Here is an 8,472-nt window from a genome sequence, read left to right as displayed (position 1 = left end):
GCCAGGTGGGTTAGTGGTACCCTGTTGTCCCTCAAGCCTGCTCTTGGAGGGTCTCCGTTTATCCCCCAGCGAAGCACGAGCAGCCCTCACGCAGGGGAGAGCTGCCTTCGTTCACTCAGACACTTTGTCCTCAGAGCCCTTCCCCAGCCCCTAGTTTGTCTGCACCCCACTGCAGCCTGGGAGGCGGTTCCATTTCAGAGATGGGTTGCAAGAGATGGGAGAGTGAATTTCCCGGGAGTGCAGTCTTGGAACGATGATGAATCTGTCTGACCCCAGGGCCAGGGTTTGTTGCATGGGTCAGATCCTTCTCGCTGCCATTCAGGAGCTGGTAATGGGGTGGGGAGGGCAAGAGAGACAAGCTTGGGACAGACAACACAGCAAGAGGGGGGCTGAGGAATTCGCCAGAAGTCTGTGGAGCTCAAGGGACAGGGCAAATGGTTTCTCCCTGGGGGATCGGTCCAGAGACAACCACCTCTGAGGGGCAGACACACAAAGATGTGGAAAGGAGATTCTAGAAGGGGAATGAGCCAGAGCCAGGCTGGGTACCTTCAAGGAAAGGCTACAATATGGACCATAAACTGAAAGGCTGGGGTGGGGGTTGGCGGGCAATCACAGAGGGTCCTGAAGGCCAGGCTGAGCTCTAACAGTGTTGGATAGCACTGGGGAACCATTGATGGTCCCGTGTCCCCATCTATAGGACCCCAGACTGAGAACCAGCCCTGTCCACTCATGTTCCTCTACTCTCTTTGGAAAATCAGATGTCATCACTACCTCCTACCCACGCCAGGGAAAACTTCCACCTTCTCCGCGGGCTCAGCTGTGAAGTCGTCCCTCCTCGTACCGCCCTGAGTGGCATCAGGAGGAGGGACAGTGCCTGAGCTGAGCCGTGAACTGAAACATGCCCAGCCCTCGAGGACTCCCAGCCCAGGTGACATTAGGCAAGTGTCAGCACTCACCTGGCTCTGAGGCTATTTATAGACTCTGTGTCATCCTCAGAAACAGCAGTTTCTCTCCACTCAGCCAAAGTGGCTTCTCATCCAGGGTGTTAATGGTTTTTGTCACCTAGGGATCCTGAAGGATCCCTTTAGGCATCATAGAGCCAAAGAACAATCCTGTCATGCTGACATTCAGGGGTGGCGAATTCAGATGCCTATGGGGGTGGGGGGCAGGCAGTGACATACACAAGTAAAGAGTCAAAGCATACTGGGCAGGCTCTAGGGAGAGAGGGGAGGTGGCGCTGTGTCCAAACACCCCACTTAAAGGGGCAGCTGCTGCCCAGGCCAGCCAATTGTGTATGTGAGACCATGAACCCAGTATAGCCGGGTCTTCTCATTTTTCAATAAAAGCTGAAAACATTAGGTTTTGTGGAAATCTCCCAATTAAAAAAAACTTTTTTAATGTTTATTTTTGAGAGAGAGAGAGAGAGCGTGAGCAGGGGATGGGGCAGAGAGAGAGACAGAGACACGGAATCCAAAGCAGCTCCAGGATTTAAGCTGTCAGCACAGAGCCAACGTGGGGCTGAAACTCACGAACCGTGAGATCATGACCTGGGCCGCAGTCGGACACTTAACTGATTGAGCCACCCAGGTGCCCCATAAAATCTCCCAAGTTTTAATATTTTTTTTAATGTTTATTTACTTTTGAGAGAGAGAGAGACAGAGACAGAGAGAGAGACAGAGTACAAGCAGGGGAGGGGCAGAGAGAGAGGGAGACACAGAATCCGAAGCAGGCTCCAGGCTCTGAGCTGTCAGCACAGAGCTCAACGTGGGGCTCGAACCCACGAGCAGTGAGATCACGACCTGAGCCGAAGCTGGACGCTCAACCGACTGAGCCACCCAGGCACCCCAAATCTCCCAAGTTTTAAATGTTGGGAACTACTTTTAAAACAAAGTTGAGCACTGAATGAGCCGTAAACAACATTTCCACAACGTAGATGGGACCTCTGGGCCAGTAGTTTGCTAGCTGTGAGCAAACTCTAGCTCTGTAAAGAGGCTCAGAAGAGGCTCAGGGACTTACCCACAGTCACACAGCCTGGAAGTACTGGGAAGGTGGACGAACCCTGTCTTTGCCCTGGGGATCCAGAAGAAGTCGGGACAGACCGTTACAGTGCCACGTGATGGTAAGTGCTCCTGAGTAAGCCTCTCCCAGGCAGCCCGTGTGGGTGGCAGGGGTGAATGTTGTGGCTGTTGTGAGGGATGAAGTCACGGTGGTCCTGGAGACCTTTCCAAGAGGGGCTGGGAGGGAGGTGGCCCTGCTGTGGGCAAGGGGTGGATGTTCACGAATGATCATTGCCAGTATCAGTCACTGGGACAATGTACCTTGGGTAGAAAGAGGCCTTGGGCTTCATTTCTCTTGGTTCCATTTGAGGGGGCTGGGGCCCAGGAGACTATCTGTTATGGGCAGCTAGCTGACAGGGAGCCTAGAAGAGAGATTCTTGGCTAACAGCTCAGAAAGTGAGCCAGACCTGCCAACAGGCCACTGGGAGGGCTGCACTCAGGCATTCCCCTGTGACGTTCCCAGACTTCACGGAGCAGTATGAATGCATCAGCCTCTCTCTGCTGGCTTCCAGGAACCATGGGTGGGTCCGTTCTCGAGCACGCTGCGAACCAGAGCATGATGGGAAGAAGGGAAAGATGGGCAGGGGAGGTTTCCCTCGAGGCCCAGGTGGAGGGTGGTGGGCACAGTGACCAGAAAGAGGCCTAGGAGGAAGGTCTGGGGAAACTCCCCTTTCAGAGTCCAGCTGGGCTGTAAAAGTCGCTGGTGTGGGTGCCGTGGGCCTCTGGGAGAGGCAGCCAGCAGGCGGGGCTGGCTCACCCCCCACCCCATGCTCCACCTCCCCAGCTGCTTGGCTCTTGCAAAAGCCCCCTGGTCATGGAACGGAATGGAACAGAGTAGAATGGAGGAAGCATACCTGCTGAACGTATGTGCTAGCCACTGTATTGTGGGCAGCCCTGGGGGCTGAGGAAGTCTTCCTGAGAAGCTGCCCCCAGAGGGAAAAGTTTGGAAGGGTGGTGGAGGCAGGCCCTGGGGGAACGCATCACTGTCACCCAGCCCCCGGTCCTGAACGTGTGGGTTTTGGGACAGCAGAACTCTGCTGGAAACCTGGCTTCCCCTTTCATTCATTCCCTTCCCAGCTGTTCTCTGCACCCTTGCTGGGTGCCTGACAACTTCTCGAGAGATTCGAAATCCGGCGGTTATTAGGCAAAAAAGCAGACTTCTGTTTTCATGGGGAAGAGGGAAAACAGCAGGAAAAAAAAAAGAAAAGGAGAACAAAGATGCTCTTAGGTACACGAGTGAAGCCGGGTGCTGTGCTCTGCAGGGGCTGCGGGGGCAGGAGGGGGTGCGGTCAGGGCTACTTTATGAGAGGGGCCGGGGTGGCCTGACCAAGGAGGAAACATTTGGACCAAATCACATGTAGCTGTGTAAGCTCAGGGAGTTTGTTGCTGGCTTCTTTGAACCTCCGTTTCCTTATCTGTAAAGAGGGGTTAATAATGCCTATGCCACAGGGTCGTCCATATTAAGGAGAATAATGTGGCGAAGGGCTTTGACCATACTGGGGCCCCAGGGAACGAGTGAATGAACGAATGAATGAATGAATGCATACCACCTCGCCCAGGCCAGCTGAGCTGTTACCTCACTTGTTAGAAGGGGAGGCTGGGACTCTAAGTAGCAAGATGGCGGGCAGCCCAAGGCTACGCAGAACGGCCAGCATTTGAGCCGGGGTCACTGGGCTTGGGCTCTTTTCACTATATAAAAAAGTTATGATTTTTTTCCCCCTTTTTCTGCCTTTCTCCATGCCCACCCCCGTGGAGGCAGTCACTAAGATGGTCCCCAGTATTCCCCCTCACTTAGGATGTGAGCTGGACCTAATGACTCCCTCCTAGTGAACAGAAGATGGCGTCAGTGATGGGATGCCACTTCCAAGACTAGGTTACAAAGAGACTGTGGTTTCTGCCTTGGGCTTTCTCTCTCTCCCTCTCTCTCTCTCTCTCTCTCCCTCTCCTCACTGGCTGCCGTGGTGTGACCCTCAGGCAGCTAATGGAGGCCCCCGGCGAGGAACCAAGGCTGTCTGGCAACTACGTGAGGGATTTGGACGCGGACCTTGGGCAGCCTGCCAACAGCCATGTGAGTGAGCTTGGAAGTGGATCCCGCAGGTCAAGTGGAGCCTTGAGGTGACCGCTGCCCCCGCCGATGGCCTGATTGCAACCCCCGAGACACTGAGTCAGAGGCACCCAACTAAACCACACCTGGACACCTGACCCCAGAAACTGTGAGATAATAAATTTGTGCTGGTTTAAGCCCCCCCAGTATTGGGGCCATTTGCAATGCAGCAACAGATAACTAATACACACGCATCCTGCCCCCAGCCAGGGCCCTTTAAAGGCCAGCTCTGATCCCATAGCTCCACACACAGCCGGTCATTGATCTGCCATCTCAGCAGGCCCGTGTCTTCAGCTGCTCTTGGCAAAGACCTCTCGGGCACAGTTGGACAGAACTGGCCCCAGGACACAGAGCCGCCCTGTCTTGGTGAAGACGGGCCGTGGGCTGGCTATTTTTATATCAGTTCCTCTGAAGGTGCATACATGCGTGCTGCAAGAGAGCAGGAGCAGGGAGGAAGCTGTCAGGGAGAGGGCCTGAGCGGGGGTTTGGCCATGGCACCGCAGTGGCCTCTGGGGAGGGACGGTACCTCACTTTATGACTCCGTGCCATGCCCTGCACGAAGCAACTCGGCACTGAGACGTCGCCCCCATCCTCAGGAGGACCCTGCCCAGGAAAAATGATCCCCATCTTACAAATGATGCAATGGGGACCCAGAGAGGGTAAGCGATCTGTCCAAAGTCACACTAGTGTGGAGGGGCACCTGGGTGGCTCAGTTGGTTAAGCGTCCGACTTCGCCTCAGGTCATGATCTCTCAGTTCAAGGGTTCGAGCCCCGCGTCGGGCTCTGTGCTGACATCTCAGAGCCTGGAGCTTGCTTCGGATTCTGTATCTCCCTCTCTCTCTCTCTGCTCCCTCCCCTGCTCACACTCTGTCTCTCTCTCAAAAAACATGAAAAATAAATGAATAAATAAATAAATAAATAAATAAATAAATAAATAAATAAAAATAAAAAACAACAAAGTCACACTGGTGTGGAGACTGAAATTATTCTCCGTTGTGCTAGGCTATGTGTCTTCCTTCAAGAGTTGGTTGGCTCTGAGCAGTGGCTCTCACATGGATTATGCCAGGTATCATTCTCTCTAGGTGCCTTTTTTCCAGCTAGCCTGACCCTGTGCTTGGTGACTTAGATTCACACTCTCATCTCGTCCTTGTGATAACTCTGCAAAGGACAGGCTGCCATCCCCCTTGATAGATGACGGCTCTGAGGCCAAGAGGGAGCCTGTGATTTGCCCAAGCCCACACATACAGATGGCTGAGCTGGATTTGAACCTAGTTCCGGCTGACTCTGAAGTTTGCACTGTCCCCCTTCTTCCCCCCCCCCCGCCCCCGCCACCCACCCACACACACTAGCTGGCCGTCTTGTCCCAGAGAATCTAGCATTGCCTTCCAACCCTACAGGCACGAGGTGAGAAACATGCCCTGGGCTTATTCTCACAGTCCCTGCGTAGAGTCAATGGGCAAAGGAGCTGGCTGGCAGGACACGAGAGGTTCACAAGCACAGCCCAGGTTGGGCCTGGTGCCTGCCCTGTCCCCACCTTTGTTTACCATGTGCTGATTGGCATCATCGTCCCAAGGAGAGGGCCCCACTGTCAGGCTCCCTAGGAGTGGGACTCGAGCCTTTGCCAAGTCCAAATTGCAGCTTGGGCAGACCTCGTCTGAACTCTGGGCTCTCTGCCCTGTGGTTGCAAGGAGGCAAACAGCCTGCATTTCTGCAGTCTCCTTTTCCCTTATTTGGCCTTGCTTCTCCTGTTGACCTGTGTGATTTTCTTGAATCTATGGGCTTGACCCTCATCTCTCCTTCCTCACATGAATACGTCTCACTCTTCTATTAGAATAAATCCCCTGCGAATTGCCTGCCCTCTAATCGAGATGGCGCTTCGCTGGCGACGAGTGTTTGCCTTTTCTTCCAGTCAAAATCAGTGCTACGGTCTTAGCTGCCTGATGACCATATGAACGGCTATCATTTACTGCATGCTTCATAAACTGCACACGGCAAGAATTTACGTTATTTCTGAATCCTCCCGTGGCCCTTAAGACCAGGTACTAGCGTTAACTGCTCTCTATAAATGAGGTCTCCAAAGCTGGCAGAGGTTATGTAAGCTGCCCGTAGTTACACGGGCCTTCCCTCGGGTTAAATAAGTGGTTGAGCTATATTTGGCCCGGCTCTGCCTAATCCCAGAACTTGGCTGCCCTACCCTCTCCTGTTGCTGAATGCTAGTACAAAAGGTCAGCAGGTTCAGGTCAGGCTGGGAGAGGTGTCGATTTCTATAACAAAGATGAGCAGAGGCTCTGGAAATTGATCGACTCGCGGGCTATATTCCTAAAACAGCGTGTCAGTATCACAGGCCCTAGTACTGGGCTAGTCTGGGCACGTCGGGGGAACACAGTGTAGGCCTCAGGGGTATGAGGACAGGCCCGACAAATTCAGCAGAAGATACTGCCTGGAAGGGGAGCCGGGGATGCCGGGAATCAAGGTTGTTCACTAGAGAAGAGAGGAGTGTGGGCGCGATGCCATTTCCAAGGTGATGAGGGCTGTCATGGACAGAGAACACAGTGGGGTTCCCTAGGCCTGAAGCAAGCCCAGCAGGAACCAGATCTGGGCTTATTTAGACAAGAAAGCTTTCTCTCAGTCAGTGATATCATACAAGGGTACTTTGAAGTAGTAAATTCCCCATGGAATTTACTGGAGAGATGCCAAGGAGAGGATCCTTACCTGGGGGTGGGTGATGGGACCAGGTGACCCACGAGGTTCCTTCCAGTTCTGAGCTGTGATTTGGTCCACCTAGGTGGAGGCAGCTTGGGGGACCAGAAAGAGCCGGGCACAACCTCAGATTCGTTTATTGACGTATTGGTGAGTGAAATACAATACGAAATCATAACAGCCAGAAACAGATCCCGGTATATATGATTACTAGTTTGAAAATGTGCCAAGGCTTTGGAAGCATAGAAGCAAGTGGAAGGAACTAAAGTAAAATATGAAACTATTTGGTGACAAACTTTTTAACAAGTTTATTGTTAAATCTTACGTAGCAATGTTAAACCAAAGACGCCACGGGCACACCTGGGGCAGAGCAACCTGTATTTCTTTCCCGGGCGTTTCTCATTGCCCTCTCTCTCCATGCTTTGGGGGCAGGTAGGTTTCAGAAATAATGACCAAGAAATCAGTATGTGGCTCTGAGGTTTCCAGAAACCCTCAGGACACAGCCAATTCGTTGGGAAAATGTGCCTGACCGCCTGACAGGCCAGCCTTCTTGCCCAGGTTCTCCCTTCGTCCACCCTCAACTGGACATGGGACTCAGGGTTGGAGGAAGAAGGTTGTGGAGGGGAAACGGGTAAAGCGGACCCGGGGGCGGGGGGGGGAGTGGGTACATGAGAACCGCCAGGTGAGCCTAAGGGATCCAGAAGCAGGGGCATCTTGAGGCACGTTTCTGAGGTGAACCCAAGAAAGGAACAAGGGACTCCTCCATTCCTGGAGGGTCTCGGAATGGGTGTGTCTAAGCAGGTGGGCCTCCCACCTCTCCCCCAGGCATGGTGTGGCACAGGGAGCCACGAACCAATTTCCTAGGTGGGCCCAAGAGGGCACGGAGTGACCCGGGAAGCCTGAAGACCTAAAGATCGTGGTGGGGCAGGGACAAGAGCCAGATGGAAACAAGGACCTCAGTAGACACTAGGGGATCTGCAAGGACAAGTCTGACAGCTGCCTAACCCCGCTATCCTTGGCACTCTGTAACCCCAGGTACTTAAAGGCCATGCCGGGGCGGGGGTGGGGGGCGGAGGATGGGGGAAGGGCCTTCCCCAGATTACTCAGATTGTTCCCACCATTTGGCCAAAACAGGAACTTGAAAAAGAAATTAAGGTCTGTTTACAGAAAGTAAATTTAGTCACGTTTCGTGCACACTTGGATGTATGGGCTACAATTCCTATCCATTGTATGACTAAAAGGCTTCCAAACAACTATTGCCAAACAAATATATGTGATACATGTATGTGTAACTTTAATACAAAAAAATGCTCGTGAAAATCAACGGGAAAAATGTTCACACCTCAGTAGGGAAGACACAGAGGAAAAGATTAGGCAGGTCACAAAATGTAAAATAAAAATGGCCAGCAATCTTAAGAAAAACAACGTTCAAGCTCACTGAAAGTTGTGGAAGAGATGTCCACATAAAGGGGGGGGGGGGGCCTGTCTGGCTCAGTCGGTAGGGCCGGTGACGCTTGTTTCTGAGGTTGTGAGTTTGAGCCCCACGTTGGGCATAGAGATTACTACAAAAAAAAAAAAAAAAAAAAAAAAAAAGGCACAGTACTGAAAAAG

At 52.7% G+C, this 8,472-nt stretch overlaps 1 long non-coding RNA gene across 1 annotated transcript; it reads left to right on the top strand.

Moving 5' to 3' along the window:
* The first annotated feature begins 1,664 nt into the window (after positions 1–1,664).
* Positions 1,665–5,124, top strand: LOC147576013 (uncharacterized). Its single transcript, XR_015241668.1, has 2 exons — positions 1,665–2,119; positions 4,032–5,124. It is a non-coding gene; the product is annotated as an uncharacterized LOC147576013 (long non-coding RNA).
* Positions 5,125–8,472: the final 3,348 nt, after the last annotated feature.

The sequence above is a fragment of the Puma concolor genome, chromosome D2, assembly GCF_028749965.1.
Source record: "Puma concolor isolate L17-30 chromosome D2, mPumCon1.1.hap2, whole genome shotgun sequence".
Taxonomy (NCBI): domain Eukaryota; kingdom Metazoa; phylum Chordata; class Mammalia; order Carnivora; family Felidae; genus Puma; species Puma concolor.
Note: the sequence above shows the minus strand (reverse complement) of the source record. Positions and strands in the feature narration are given on the sequence as shown.